The 17,002-nt window shown below is 42.6% G+C and overlaps 1 protein-coding gene across 1 annotated transcript in view; it reads right to left on the bottom strand.

Moving 5' to 3' along the window:
- The window catches only part of LOC149298667 (S phase cyclin A-associated protein in the endoplasmic reticulum-like), a 118,932-nt gene extending 107,130 nt beyond the window's left edge, over positions 1 to 11,802 (bottom strand). The window contains exon 1 of the mRNA XM_089487033.1: positions 11,691 to 11,802. The gene's annotated coding sequence lies outside the window, so the exon portion shown is untranslated. The remainder of the gene's footprint in view (positions 1 to 11,690) is intronic.
- Positions 11,803 to 17,002: the final 5,200 nt, after the last annotated feature.

Genomic DNA, 17,002 nt, shown 5'->3' with positions numbered 1-17,002 from the left:
GGCGTTACTGCTCAGGTAAGAAGTTAAATTATGGCACAAAAAGTACATATTTGCAAAAACTACACCCCTTGGCTGCATGTGTTTCTAGTACAAACCTGGAGTTCGCAAGACACAAATGAACATGTCGCTATGGTTAGAAAAAACATTTTCTAGCCAAAGCGACATATTCCATCATTATTTGTGCACTCAACTTTTGTCCTAGAAATACATGTTGCCCCTCATTTGAAGCTCCAAGGGGTGTAGTTTCTTTAAATGTGTACTTTATGTACCCTAATTTAACTTCCCAGATGTCTAGACCACTTTAACTTCAGATATGGCAGATTGGAGAATCTTGTTAAAAAATTGTCTTAAAACATTTAGGGGTGATGCCTGCAATTAGACAGCTCTAGACAGCTGGAAAGTTAAATTATGGTACATAAAGTATATATTTTCAGAAACTACACCCCTTGGCGCATCAAATGAGGGGCTGCATGTATTCATAGCACAAGACTGGAGTGCGCAAGACATAAATTAACTTGTCACTTTTAATTTAATTTTTTTTTTTTTTTTATAAGTGTGATATTCACTTATTTGTTGTGCACGTCAGATTTGTGATACAAATACAACTAAGACCTCATTTGCTGCAGCTGGGGGTGTAGTTTCTAAAAATATATAGTTTTGTTGGCATATTTTAACATCCCGGGCAGCTAGAGCTGTTTAATTGACGGCAGCTATGCATTACATTTAAAGATGTCTTTTGTGATAGTCTAATAAATTTAGCTTTTAGCTATAAAATATTACAAAAACAGTCTACTGTTCTCAATTTCTGTTTATTTTAGACCGGTTACCTACTACAAATATTTAGCAACACAGCTTTTGATATTAGCGTCGGAAGTGAAAAATTACTTTATTTTTCAAACCTAATTAGACATACACATATAAAAATGGTATATTTGGAATCTGCTGGGTGTGCTGAAAAAAACAATATATGGTTTGTATAGCACATCTGCCCCCAGGCTTGCCACTCCAATATGGCACTGTGGCCCATGATATGCCTTTTAACCCTCTATATGCCACTGTGCCCCATGATATGCCTTTTAACCCCCTATGTGCAACTCTGCCTCCAGAAATGCCTTATACCCCTATGTCCCATTCTGGCATTTAGGGGGTTAAAAGGCAAATTATGGAGCAGAGTGGCATATAGGGAGGTATAAGGCATTTCAGGAGGCAGAGTGGCGTATAGAGGGTTAAAAGGCATTTCTGGAGGCAGAGTGGCATTTAGGGGGTTAAAAGGCATTGTATAGAGCACTCTGCCTCCAGAAATGCCTTATACACCTATATGCCACTCTGGCATTTAGGGGGTTAAAAGGCATATTATGGGGCAGAGTGGCATATAGGGAGGTATAAGGCATTTCAGGAGGCAGAGTGGCGTTAAGGGGGTTAAAAGCACAGAGCATTCTGCCTCCAGAAATGCCCTATGCCCCCATTTAACACCCCCACCCCACACACTTACCGGTGCTTCCAATTTCCTGTTGTATTGCCGGGGCAGCGGGTTGACGTCTACGCGATTCGCTGCAGCCGGAAGAAGGTGGAGTTGGCAGCGGGGGTTTGTCTGCGTCCATCGCGCAGACCTTCCCCGGCTGTGAGAGATCAGAGTTCCCCGCACCAGTGCAGCACCGGCACGGGGAACTCTGATCTCTGACAGTCGGTGAAGGTCTGCGTAATGGACGCAGACAACCCCCGCTGCTAGCCACACCTCCTTACGGCTGCAGCGTAAGTTGTCTACGCGGATCGCGTAGACGTCAACCCGCTGCCCCGGCAATACAGCAGGAAATTGGAAGCACCGGTAAGTGTGTGTGGGGTGGGGGTGGGGAGTGTTAAATGGGGGGGGGGGAGACAGAAGGATCCAGGTCCCCTGCAGCGGTGCGGGGGATCTGGATCTTAGTCTCATAGTCAGACCTCTATTTGCTCTGAAAAAAACCTCGTCTTATAATCGAGCAAATACGGTATATCAATGCACATGTGCATATGTGTTTTGTTATTTTTTAATCTTTATCTTTGATACTGCCATGTGGAAAGGTGTGCTTAGGGTATTGTCCCTGGAACGAATGTACAGCCTATACATTTTGGTGCTTAATACCAACCGACTAATAAAAATACATAACCATAGCATGAGGCAATGATCATGTCTGCACAGATGTTTGCTGTCATCACAGGAGTGACAATATGCTCTGTGCAGCTGGGCAAAGTGATGGTTTATTCATGTCTGTACAGAACAAGACATATTGATTGCTAGGAGATGTATCTTATTTTGTGCATTGATTTTTGTATACTTTCACCGTGTAACCTGACCACTGACAGCCCCTTGGAAGAAGATGTATTTCCCATAGCTGATATCTGACCCAGGATTGGGGAATGGAGTACTCCAGGATAATCTGTGGTAACATTAAATGAGAGGTAGTTTCCTAGACCTCTGGCTATCCTGTACTGGTGATCCACTCTTCAGATAGTAAACAACTTATTTCATCCTGGCAGGGTATAGGATCTCATCTACAGGAAGCATGGGCAAATGTTATGAATGTGTCCAAATGGTGTAAACTAGGACTGAAACAACTAATCGATAAAATCGATAATGAAAATCGTTGTCAACGATTTTCATTATCGATTAATCGAATCGATTTTTATCGATTAGAAAAATTATAATCCGACCTCAAACAGAGATCGGATTATAACACTAGAATCCAGATCCGCCGCAACGCTGCAGGGGACCTGGATTCCCCTCACTGTCGGCCGGTCTCTCACTTCCGTCTCTCTCCCCCTCCCATACACCCCTCTGACTCCTCCCCCCTCCCATACATCAATCTGCCTCTCTACCCGGCTCCGTTACTGACTTCATAGATGCCTCAGCGTAAGTGAAGTGCAGTAACGGAGGCTGTCTGTGCGCATCGTACAGACCCCCACCGGCTGACAGAGAATCATCCTCTCTGTCAGCCAGTGGGGGTCTGCATTGCACAGACAGCCTCCGTTACTCACCTTCACTTACGCTGAAGCTTCTATGAAGCTTCAGTGAAAGTTCCTGTCAGTAACGGAGCCGGGTAGAGAGGCAGAGCGGTGTATGGGAGGGGGGAGGAGTCAGAGGGGTGTATGGGAGCCACCCTCCCATACACCACTCTGGCTCCTCCCCCTCCCATACGGCACTCTGCCTCTCTATCCGGCTCCCTGGTGTCTTGTGAACCTCCGTGGCTGACAGGAGGCAGAGTGGAGTATGGCCGGGGGGAAGAGGCAGAGTGAAGTATGGGAGGGGGGAGGAGGCAGAGTGGAGTATGAGAGGGGGAGGAGGCAAAGTGATGTATGGTTGGGGAGGAGGCAGAGGGGTGTATGGGAGGGGGAGGAGCCAGAGTGGAGTATGGGAGGGGGCAAAGTGGTATATGGGAGGGGGAGGAGCCAAATTGGTGTATGGGAGGGGGAGGAGCCAGAGTCGTGTATGGGTGAGTTATAGTGGTGTATGGGGGGTATTATGAATTTCAGGGCATATAGGGGGTATAAGGCATATCAGGGGGGCATAAAACATATCTGGGGGTAAAAGGTATATCAGGGGGCTCAGTTGCATATCACTGTCTTTAAGAGGTATAAGGCATATATGGGGGCAGAGTGGCAAGCTGGGGGTCAGATGTGCATAACCGGGGGCAGTTTGGTAAATAAAAAAAAATTAAACAAGGCTTTTTTCTCATAGTTTTTATTAAATATGAAAAATAGTTAACATATGAATTAATATTTACTAATAACTTTGTATTAAAACCTAGTTTGAGAAACTGTGTTTGGGTTCTTGTAGCTTTTATTATTATGTCAGTAAAATAAGAAGGTGAATAGAGAGAGGCCATTGTGATAAAGAGATGAAAGTGTAAATTGTACGTTTTTTATTACCTTAATTTTTTTTATCCGATTAATCAAAAAAATAATCGGCCAACTAATCGATTATTATAATAATCGTTAGTTGCAGCCCTAGTGTAAACTAATACAACCCTATACAAGTGTGTCATCATGGCACATACACATACACACACACACACACACACCAGGCAGATTGTTTAGTTATATATATATATATATATATATATATATATATATATATATATATATATATATACACACACAAACCAAAGGGAGCGGCTGCACACTCAGAAATATTGTAAATATACACAGGCTTTTATTTGCCCGGCTGCTCCAAAAATAGCCAGATATACGTAACCAAAGAAAAATGGGCACTCACGGGTCTTTGTAGTAAAGAGTGCATTAAACACTAGTTTATTTCAATCAGCACGGCCAACGTTTCGGACCACCTCCGGTCCTTTCTCAAGACAAGGGCAAAGTGAAACAATTTATGCAGTGCAGTGATTAATGTAACATAGTTCATAAGGTTGAAAAAAGACCAAAGTCCATCAAGTTCAACCTATATACATATTGTGTCCCTACTGTGTTGATCCAGAGGAAGGCAAAAAAACCCTTATGAAGCAGATGCCAATTGCCCCATACCAGGGGGAAAATTCCTTCCCGACTCCAAATATGGAGAATAAATCCCTGGATCAACGTTCTGTCCCTATTAATCTAATATCCATAACTTGTAATATTATTGCTTTCAAGAAACACGTCCAGGCTCCTTTTGAACTCTTTTATTGAGTTTACCATTACCACTTCCTCTGGCAGAGAGTTCCATAATCTCACCGCTCTTACTGTAAAGAACCCCCGTCTGTGCTGGTGTAGAAACCTTCTTTCCTCCAGCCGTAGAGGATGTCCCCTTGTTATAGATACAGTCCTGGGTATAAATAGGTCCTGGGAGTGATCTCTGTACTGTCCCCTTATATATTTATACATAGTTATTAAATCCCCCCTAAGTCGTCTTTTTTCCAAACTAAATAACCCTAATTCTGATAATCTTTCTGGGTACTGTAGTCCTCCCATTCCCCTTATTACTCTGGTTGCCCGTCTTTGAACCCTCTCCAGCTCCACTTTATCTTTCTTGTACACTGGTGCCCAGTACTGTACAGAGTATTCCATGTGTGGTCTGACTAGTGACTTGTACAGTGGTAGAATTATTTCCTTGTCGTGGGCATCTATGCCCCTTTTGATGAACCCCATGATTTTATTTGCCTTAGCAGCAGCTGCCTGACACTGGTCGCTACAGGTAAATTTACTGTTAACTAAAACTCCTAAGTCCTTTTCCATGTCAGTCGTCCCCAGTGTTTTCCCATTTAATACATATTCCCAGCCTGGATTTTTCTTCCCCATGTGCATAACCTTACATTTATCTGTGTTGAACCTCATCTGCCACATCCCAGCCCAAGCCTCCAACCTATGCAGATCCATTTGTAATTGTGCACTGTCCTCTATTGTGTTAACCACGTTACAGAGCTTAGTATCGTCTGCAAAGATTGATACTTTACTATACAATCCCTCTACAAGGTCATTAATAAATATATTAAAAAGAATAGGACCCAAAACTGACCCCTGTGGTACCCCACTAGCAACAGTAACCCACTCAGAGTATGTACCATTAATAACCACCCTCTGTTTCCTATCACTGAGCCAGTTACTTACCCACATACACACATTCTCCCCCAGCCCAAGCAGTCTCATTTTATGTACCAGCCTTTTATGTGGCACCGTATCAAATGCTTTGGAAAAATCAAGATATACGACATCCAGCGATTCACCCCGATCCAGTCTTGAGCTCACCTCCTCATAAAAGCTGATCAGGTTAGTTTGACAGGACCGATCCCTTGTAAACCCATGCTGATATGGAGTCATACACTTATTTTCATTGAGATACTCCAAAATAGCATCTCTTAGGAAACCCTCAAACAGTTTACACACAACAGAAGTTAAACTAACAGGCCTATAATTCCCCGGGTCACTTTTTGCCCCCTTTTTGAATATTGGCACAACATTTGCTATGCGCCAGTCCTGGGGAACAGACCCTGTCACTATAGAGTCCTTGAATATTAGAAATAGGGGTCTGTCTATTACATTACTTAACTCCCTTAGAACGCGGGGGTGAATGCCATCTGGACCTGGTGATTTGTCTATTTTGATTTTTTTTAGGCGGCACTGCACTTCTTCCTGCGTTAGACAGGCGACATGTACTGGGGCAGTTATCTCATCCTGCTGTATATTACCTGGCATTTCATTTTCCTCTGTGAATACAGCAGAGAAGAATATATTTAATAGATTAGCTTTTTCCTGATCCCCGTCTATAACTTCTCCCTCATTACTTTTTAAGGGGCCAATGCTTTCATTTTTAACCTTTTTACTATTTATATAGTTAAAGAACATTTTGGGGTTTGTCTTACTCTCTTTGGCAATGAGTCTTTCTGTCTCCACTTTTGCTGCTTTTATCTGATTTTTACATATTTTATTTTTTTCCCGATAGCTTTTTAGTGCTTCCTCACTGCCTTCCTGTTTTAGTAGCTTAAATGCCTTTTTTTTGCCATTTATTACCCCCTTTACATTTTTATTTATCCACATTGGTTTTCTCTTGTTCCTGACTCTTTTATTCCCATACGGTATGTACCTTTCACAGTGAAAATTTAAGATATCCTTAAAAATCTCCCATTGAGTGTCTGTACTCTTGTTTTTGAGGACATTTTCCCAATTTACAGTGTTAAGGGCTTCTCTTAGTTGATCAAACTTTGCCTTCCTAAAGTTCATAGTTCTTGTGGCTCCTCTAAGAGTTCCCTTATTGAAGGACAAGTTATAATGTATCATATTGTGATCACTATTTCCTAGATGCCCCCTGACCTGCACATTAGTTACTCTGTCAGGTCTGTTGGTTAATATTAAGTCCAGTAGGGTGCCCCCTCTGGTCGGGTCCTGTACCATTTGGGACAGATAATTATCCTTACTTATAGTCAGAAACCGGTTTCCTTTATGAGATTCACAGGTCTCTGTTTCCCAGTTTATGTCGGGATAGTTAAAGTCCCCCATAATAATCACCTCATTGTGATTTGCTGCCTTGTTTATTTGCTTTAATAATTGATCTTCTGCTGCTTCCATTATATTTGGTGGCTTATAGCAAACCCCGATCAGTATTTTATTATTTTTCTTTCCATATATTTCTACCCATAATAACGCCACATTATCATTTCCCTCACATATATTCTCCCGCAGTGTGGCCTTTAGGCTGGACTTTACATAAAGGCAAACTCCTCCCCCTTTTCGTTTTTTTCGATCCTTCCTGAATAGACTATAACCCTGTATGTTAACCGCCCAGTCATAGCTATCATCCAACCATGTCTCTGTTATACCCACTATGTTGGTAGTTTTCTTCAGACATTATTAACTCCAGTTCGTCAGTTTTATTGGTCAGACTTCTGGCATTAGTAAGCATACAATTTAGAGGTGTATGGTTTTTTTTCCCTATGAAGCCTATCCCTATTGACTATTCTAACCCCTCCCTCCGCTCCACCCCCAGGTACATTTATAAGCCCCAGCTTTCTATCTACACTATCTTCCCCTTCTATATTGTAGTTTCCCTCCCCCCCTGTACCTAGTTTAAACACTCCTCCACCCTTCTGGCCATCTTCTCCCCGAGCACAGCTGCACCCTCCCCATTGAGGTGCAGCCCGTCCCTACCGTAGAGCCTGTATCCGACAGAGAAGTCGGCCCAGTTCTCCATGAACCCAAACCCCTCCTTCCTACACCAGCTTCTGAGCCACTTGTTTAGCTCCCTAATCTCCCGCTGCCTCTCTGGTGTGGCACGTGGTACAGGTAATATTTCAGAAAATACTACCTTGGAGGTCCTTGCCTTAAGCTTGCTACCTAAGTCCCTGAAATCATTTTTAAGGACACTCCGCCTACCTCTCACTTTGTCATTGGTGCCAATGTGCACCATGACTGCTGGGTCTTCTCCAGCCCCTCCCAGTAATCTGTCAACCCGATCCGCAATGTGCCGAACTCGAGCGCCAGGCAGACAACACACTGTTCGGCGATCCCGGTCTTTGTGACAGATCGCCCTGTCTGTCCCCCTAATAATTGAGTCCCCCACTACCAGCACCTGTCTGGCCTGCCCTGCGCTCCTCCTTCCCTCCTTACTGGAGCAAACACCCCTCTGGTGGTCAGAGGCAGTGACTTGCTGCAGTACTGCTAACTCTGAACTAACATCCCCCTCATCTGCCAACCGGGCAAACTTGTTGGGGTGTGCTAGATCAGGGCTAGCCTCCCTGGCGCTTTTCCCCCTACCCCGCCTTCTAACTGTAACCCAGCTAGCTGCCTGACTGTCCTATCATGTGATAAACAACAGGAGTGGCTTACCCCACCTCTCAAACGATCATCATGTGGGAATGAAGACTGGAATCACCCGAACAGCATGTGCATATCCCCAGTTAAACATAATGTGTACCTAGTAAAACATCCCCCATGCAACAAGCGGAACCTAAAACTGTTCCATTCAATACATTGAATTCCCTTGGTCATGTGAAATGATATAAATAAAAGAGAAACTTCTCAGTGAAATAGCAATTAAATAGTGCATATGGAATGAAAATGTGTACGTTTAAAAAATACATAGTACCATACCACAAGAATCTATAATAGACAAAATTTGGTAAAGGCAGAGAGTTCTGCAGACTGCAAAGAGATATCATGCATGCAATGAATAAAAACAGAACATATTGGGATTTCATAAATGCAGCAAGCATAAGTCCATAAAAAAGTGTTATGCTCCATTTCATCGAATATCCAAAAATGAGGGAAAAGAAACATGTTCATTTAGTCCCATCGGTGTGAGGGTATTAAGAGTCTTAATCCAAAAGGTCTCGCGTTGAAGCAATAACTTGGCCCTGTCACCTCCTCTTCTCAAGGGGGGGACCATATCAATGGCTACAAAGCCATACAAAGAGTTCAAGTGATGTTTCTCGCTCAAAAAATGTTTAGCCACTGGCTTATCAGTTGTTCCATCTCGGTACGCTGTATTGATAGTTGACCGGTGTCCCCGGATTCTGTCCCGTAATGTCAAGTCCGTTTTTCCAATATAGCAGAGGCCACACGGGCATGTGATTTTATATACAACAAACTCTGATTTACAGGTGATATAATGATTAATGTCAAACTGCTTATTTGTTGTTGGATGTTGAAATGATTTCGTTTGAATCATGTGGCCGCAGGTAACGCAGCCACTGCATTTATAGCATCCTTTGCGAGCCGGAAGTTTAGCCAACCAATTAGTATCATAACAGTGAATAGGATCAGAGGAAACTACCATATCTCTAATGCTTCTGCCTTTTGAATAGCTCATTAATCGGTCGCTTTTTGAATGATAAAGGAAGGCTTCTATCGTTTATTACCAGATTCCAGTTGGTTCTAATGCCATCTGAGATATCTTTTGAAGCCATAGTGTATCGCATATTGTACGTCAATCTGTCAGAGCTTTTTTGTCTGATAATTTGAGTAGAGATATTGTCCTGGCCCACTGTCTTTCTAGCTCTAGTTAAACATTTTCTTAGTGAATTCTGCTCATATCCACGATGTAGGAATTTGCTCTCCATCTCTCTTAGTTGTTGTTCCGTGTTATCGATATTAGAATTATTTCGCAATACCCGCAGGAATTGTGCATAGGGGATGGCTTTAAACACATGAGGAGGATGACAGCTTTGTCCGTGGAGTAATGTGTTTCGATCAGTAGGTTTTTTAAATAATGAAAAATGTAGTTTACGTTCAGAGATGGAGATCCTCAAATCAAGAAAATTAATAAAATCCATATTGCATTCTGATGTCATCAGAATAGGCGTGGGGAGTGCATTGATTTGGTCAACGGTCTCCAGAAATGACTGTTTAGTGCCCTTCCAAATTATTAGGCAGTCATCGATGTAGCGTTTGTACAATAAGGCTTGTTCACCCATGATATCCATCAAGTAGTCTTCTTCAAAACGGTGCATATATGCATTGGCATAAGAGGGTGCCATAGATGCCCCCATAGCGGTTCCAGTGCGCTGTACGTAGAATTTATGTTTAAATTTAAAGTAGTTCAAAGAAAGAGTAAGATGTAAAAGTTCCAACAAAAACTCAACTGGCGGACCCTTATAAAGTGGATTATTGGTGATAAGTTGCTTGACAGCTTGCATGCCCAGGTCATGGGGAATCACTGTGTATAAACTGGTAAAGTCCATCGTCGCCAGTTGAATTTCACCCTCTGGTAGATGTATTTTTAAGTATTTGTATTAATGCTTGGCTATCACGCAAGTGACTCCTGGTGTTCTGGATCGCATTTTGTAGATGGTAATCTATCCATTTACCCAATGGCTCAAGAAGTCCACCTTTTGCGGATACTATGGGTCGGCCTGGTGGCTTATGTGCATTCTTGTGGAGTTTTGGTAACGTATACAGTACTGGAATACGTGGAAACTCTTGAATCAGAAAATTGGCTTCATCTGGAGTCAAATAACCAGCTTCTTGCCCTCGCTGAATCACTATTTTAATCATATCTGAAAATTTCTCTGTTGGATTATGTGTAAGTGTCTCATATGTTTCTGGATTTGAGAGTTGGCTTATAATTTCATCTCCGTAGTCTGTGTAATTGAGGACCGCTATCCCACCATCCTTGTCAGCGGGGCGAATTACAATCTCCGGATCATTGGATAAAGTAGTCAGTGCCTGTTTTTGTGAAATGGTTAAATTAAAATGACGTACAATATGCGATACACTATGGCTTCAAAAGATATCTCAGATGGCATTAGAACCAACTGGAATCTGGTAATAAACGATAGAAGCCTTCCTTTATCATTCAAAAAAGCGACCGATTAATGAGCTATTCAAAAGGCAGAAGCATTAGAGATATGGTAGTTTCCTCTGATCCTATTCACTGTTATGATACTAATTGGTTGGCTAAACTTCCGGCTCGAAAAGGATGCTATAAATGCAGTGGCTGCGTTACCTGCGGCCACATGATTCAAACGAAATCATTTCAACATCCACATACAAATAAGCAGTTTGACATTAATCATTATATCACCTGTAAATCAGTTTGTTGTATATATAATACCCTCACACCAATGGGACTAAATGAACATGTTTCTTTTCCCTCATTTTTGGATATTCGATGAAATGGAGCATAACACTTTTTTATGGACTTATGCTTGCTGCATTTATGAAATCCCAATATGTTCTGTTTTTATTCATTGCATGCATGATATCTCTTTGCAGTCTGCAGAACAAATTTTGTCTATTATAGATTCTTGTGGTATGGTACTATGTATTTTTTAAACGTACACATTTTCATTCCATATGCACTATTTAATTGCTATTTCACTGAGAAGTTTCTCTTTTATTTATATCATTTCACATGACCAAGGGAATTCAATGTATTGAATGGAACAGTTTTAGGTTCCGCTTGTTGCATGGGGGATGTTTTACTAGGTACACATTATGTTTAACTGGGGATATGCACATGCTGTTCTGGTGATTCCAGTCTTCATTCCCACATGATGATCGTTTGAGAGGTGGGGTAAGCCACTCCTGTTGTTTATCACATTAATCACTGCACTGCATAAATTGTTTCACTTTTCCCTTGTCTTGAGAAAGGACCGGAGGTGGTCCGAAACGTTGGCCGTGCTGATTGAAATAAACTAGTGTTTAATGCACTCTTTACTACAAAGACCCGTGAGTGCCCATTTTTCTTTGGTTACATATATATATATATTTATTTATTTTACTTTACATACCATCATCTTCCTTGTTTTCCAAGGGGACACTCCATGCGATCAGGTTTCTGGCAGTGCGCCCTTCCTCCGCCACAATCCTTCGAACCTTGTCATGGCTGTTAGATCTTTGAAAGGAAGCCTGAAATAAGAATTGTGTACATGAAATCATTTGAATTCGGAAATAAATAGCATGGTGACGTTTAAGGTTTTTATGGATTTTTGTTTAAGTTTATTTTGCTGGTTCCAGTGAAAGCTTGCTTGCTGATGAACATGAATAGAAAATAAACTGTGATGCTTTTCGACTTTTGAGGGAAAAGGATTAAGACATACCATCCCAATGCCAAATATAACTGGCAACTGCTCTCATACAATAAAACTCTTATTAAGAACTTGATATATATCGAAAAGAAATATGAATTCTGAATGAGGTGGCAAACAAGGTGCTAAAAAGCTCTAACCATTTATCAGAGGCAGTAGCCCCAATAAAGGATTTCCAGTCACACTAAAAATGCTGGAAAGGTTTAATAAAAAATGAATTCTGGCCTTGCTGCCATCCAGCTGCCAACATCTGGTCCATTTACACTATGGAGGGCTCAGCATAACCGGCACATTCTCCACAACGTCCATGTATGCTTAAAAGTTAGAGCGGCAGGTCATGACATCAAAGAAGGCGGGAGGCACTGCCCTGCGTCATGTCCAGGCCAGTGCCAAAAATAAAAATTTAGCTCTCTGTAGAAACCAATAACTTCTTTAAACGCTCAGTCACGCACCTGGCGATTTTATCCTTGTCCCCGTGCAAAAGGCCAAGGGATGTAGGTGCTGGTTCCAGTAGCAAGAAGCATGCTATATTTACCCATGACTTCCTTTGAAGCTGACTTTTCACCAACACATTGGGCTGCAGCATTTTGTGCAGTGAACTTGGGGAGGGGTGTAAGAACAGTAATAAGGTGAACCGGAAACCTTAGCTAAAAGGACAAGGAGATAGGACAGGAGGGGCCAAAAGGTGAGAGAGGTAGGTACATTGGGAGGATAGGTGGGAGAAAGAGATATGGGGAAGGGCTAATGACACATTCATCTGTGTGATGCAAAGTGGGCACTGCAATGGACAGGGGCTAGTTGGAGGCACATGGATTATGGCTCCGCAGGTCCTAGATGTCTGCCCTGCACACTGACACTGTTAGATTGCTTATGTAATCAAAGGAGAGCACATATTGATAGATTTTTGTACATCTGGATACTCTGACATTCTTGGAGGCCTTTAATCGTTGTGGAAAACCTTTTATTTTTCATTGCCCCATAGGCATGTGTACATTGGATGTTACCAAAACAGCTGTGTATTGTTGTCTATATACATAAACTATGTGTGAGACTAGCTCAACCAACAACAAACGGAGCTCAAACAGCCTGCCCCATGGCGAATCCCTGCTTGGGAAAGTATCAGGTTTTAGCTCTATTGTGAAGAAAACTCTCCATCAACAGGCTAGCCCTGCACACAAGGGCAGTCCACAACAAAATGCAAGGCAGATTTCCTTTCCCCAAACATGTTTGGCTTTCATGAGCCTGGTCAGTGAGATGTAGACGGTATCCTTCTAGTCATACTATACATTAATAGGTTTCAGAAGGCAGTCCATTGCAATCTAATTAGTCTACACTACACTTTCACTTATACCGTTAAAGGTGTCCTGTCCTATTGGCATATTCACCACAGAAATCCTGAACCAACAAAATGAGAACACAAGAGCACAACAAAATATTTATTATCAAACTACCTCTTTAGTCCTTTATTTATTGGAACAGTGTATCTCTGCCCTAGTGTAGAGCTGTGCTCACGTATCACGCTGGGTGATTAAACCGCACTCTATGCAGCCACAACTTGGCAGTATCTCACAAAAGTGAGTTCACCCCTCACATTTTTGTAAATATTTTTTTATATCCTTTCATGTGACAAGGCTGAAGAAATTACACTCTGCTACAATGTAAAGTAGTGAGTGTACAGCCTGCATAACAGTGTAAATGTGCTGTCCCCTCAAATTAACTCAACACAGCCACTAATATCTAACACCTTGGCAACAAAAGTGAGTACACCCCTAAGTGGAAATGTCGAAATTGGGCCCAATTAGCCATTTCTCCTCCCCGGTGTCATGTGACTAGTTTTACAAGGTCTCACGTGTGAATGGGGAGCAAGTGTGTTAAATGTGGTGTTATCGCTCTCACACTCTCTCATACTGGTCACTGGAAGTTCAACATGGCACCTCATGGCAAAGAACTCTCTGAGGGTCTGAAAAAAAGCTCTACATTGTTGCTCTACATAAAGATAGGCAAGTGGGCAAGACCATACAGCGGTTTCAAAGGACAGGTCCCACTCAGAAAAGGCCTCGCCATGGTCGACCAAAGAAGTTGAGTGCACGTGCTCAGCATCATATTCAGAGGTTGTCTTTGGGAAATAGATGTATAATTGCTGCCAGCATTGCTGGAGAGGTTGAAGGGGTGGGGAGTCATCCTGTCAGTGCTCAGACCATACGCCGCACACTGCATCAAATTGGTCCGCGTGGCTGTCGTCCCAGAAGGAAGCCTCTTCTAAAGATGATGCACAAGATAGACTGCAAACAGTTTGCTGAAGGCAAGCAGACTAAGGACATGGATTACTGGAACCATGTCCTGGGACCGATGAGACCAAGATAAACTTATTTGGTTCGGATGGTGTCAAGCATGTGTGGTGGCAACCAGGTGAGGAGTACAAAGACAAGTCTGTCTTGCCTACAGTCAAGCATGGTGATGGGAGTGTCATTGTCTGGGCCTGCATGAGTGCTGCCGGCACTGGGGAGCTACAGTTCATTGAGAGAACCATGAATGCCAACATGTACTGTGACGTACTGAAGCAGAGCATGATCCTGGGCCGCAGGGCAGTATTCCAACATAATGACCCCAGACACACCTCCAAGACGACCACTGCCTTGCTAAAGAAGCTGAGGGTAAAGGTGATGGACTGGCCAAGCATGTCTCCAGACCTAAACCCTATGGAGCATCTGTGGGGTATCCTCAAACGTAAGGTGGGGGAGCGCTAGGTCTCTAACATCCACCAGCTCTGCGATGTGGTCATAGAGGAGTGGAAGAGGACTCCAGTGGCAACCTGTGAAGCTCTGGTGAACTCCATGCCCAAGAGGGTTAAGACAGCACTGGAAAATAATGGTGGTCACACAAAATATTGACAACTTGGGCCCAATTTGGACATTTCCACTTAGGGGTGTACTCACTTTTGTTGCCAAGGTGTTAGACATTAATGGCTGTATGTTGAGTTATTTTGAGGGAACAGCAAATTTACACTGTTATACAGGCTGTACACTGTTATACAGGCTGTACACTGTTATACAGGCTTTACACTGTTATACAGGCTTTACATTGTAGCAGAGTGACATTTCTTCAGTGTTGCATGAAAAGATATAATAAAATATTTACAAAAATGGGCACATCTGTACATGCACTTTAGGGTTTAACCCCTACCAACAAATTTTGAGAGGTGACTGGCATTAAGTACAACACACGCCAGGAGATGTGTTTGCCTGAATGCGTTTTCTGCACAGAAAACTGGGGGAATGGGTCAGATGTATATGGAGGATTCTGCAGGATCTGCTTATGCACTTGCAAGAAGGACATCAGAAAACTTAAGGGACCTCTCAGCTATCATATGCATTAAACTACATATGACGGATCAAGTGTCCCTTTAATAAATACTTTGCTTGGTGCACTTATACTGTTTAAATGCCCAATGGAAGTTAAAAAAATAGAAACACTCAAACCTTGAACAGCCCTTAGTAAAGGTTAGGCATTCGTTTCCTATGGTGTCACAGCTATGGTGTCAGGAGAGACCTAGAAATAATTGGGGAAAAAATAGCACAAAACACAAAAAAGTATATAGAAACCCTATGATGTCACTATGAAATGTTTAGGTTTCTCTAAAATGCCCCAAAAAACAAAACTGTTTCAAATACATAAACACAGAAAAAACTATGCATGTGAGATATTGCTGTAACTGACGGATGCTGCCGCTGCACATAAACGGGGTATTTATTTACCAGTGGCACCTATCCTGCTGGAACGATTAACTTACTAACAAACTTTCTCTCTTCAAACTCTGTATTTGACGCTCTAAAATCCCGCTTCTGTCCACAGCATTCAACAGAGACTGCACTCACTAAAATTACAAATGACCTCCTCGCAGCTAAAACAAAAGGCCAATTCTCACTGGTTATTCTCTTGGACCTCTTAGCAGCCTTTGACACAGTCGATCACCCCCTCCTCTTTATTATTATTATTATTATCATCATCTTTTATTTATATAGCGCCAACAGTTTAGGCAGCGCTTAATACAATACATATATTCAAGGGATGTGACAAGACAAGAATTGACAGACTAAGACAAACCAATACATTCGGTGGAGAGAGCCCTGATAGCAAGCTTCCATGCTCATGGCATCCGTAACACGTCTCTTTCATGGCTTAAATCCTACCCTTCTGACCACACTTTTAGTGTCTCATTCAATCCCCTACCGCTATCTATTGGTGTTCCTCAAGGCTCAGTTCTTGGGCCTCTGCTATTCTCCATCTACAGTTCTTCTCTCAGACAACTTATTTCTTCCTTTGGTTTTCAGTACCACCTATATGCAGATGACACCCTAATCTATATTTCTGCTCCTGACCTTTCCCCCTCTCTTCTAACTTGCCTCACTGTCTATCAGGAATTGCATCATGGATGGCGTCCCGTTACCTAAAGCTCAACATCTCTAAAACCGAACTCATGGTAATCCCGCCATCTGCTTTGTCCACTTTTCCTGACATCTCTATTACAGTTGACAACTCCACTATCCACCCAACAGACCAGGTTCGCTGACTTGGTGTCACCCCTGACTCTGCTCTCGCCTTCATCTCTCACATCCAGTCCCTCACCAAATCCTGCCACCTTCACCTGAAAAAAAATCCGTCCTTTCCTCACACAAGAAACCACCAAATTACTAATCCACTCCCTTGTGATAGCCCATCTGGATTATTGCAACTCCCTATTACTGGTCTCTCCCTCTCCCGCCTTTCACCGCTTCAATCCATCCTCAACACTGCAGCTAGATTAATTTTTCTCTGCCGCCGCTCCTCATCCGCTGCTCAACTATGCCAATAACTTCATTGGCTCCCTATACCCTTCAGAATCTAATGTAATCTTTTGACCTTGGCCTATAGAGCCCTCGACAACTCTGCACCCCCTTACATCTCTATCCTCCTATCCAAATACACCCCTACCTGCCCCCTTCGCCCCTCTCACAACCTACCGCTATCTGTTGTTA

This window comes from Sceloporus occidentalis, unplaced genomic scaffold (genome assembly GCF_023333645.1).
Source record: "Sceloporus occidentalis isolate IW3139 unplaced genomic scaffold, rSceOcc1.0.p SCAF_31, whole genome shotgun sequence".
NCBI lineage: Eukaryota > Metazoa > Chordata > Lepidosauria > Squamata > Phrynosomatidae > Sceloporus > Sceloporus occidentalis.
The sequence above is the reverse complement of the archived record's forward strand: the minus strand, read 5'-3'. Positions and strand labels throughout refer to the sequence as shown.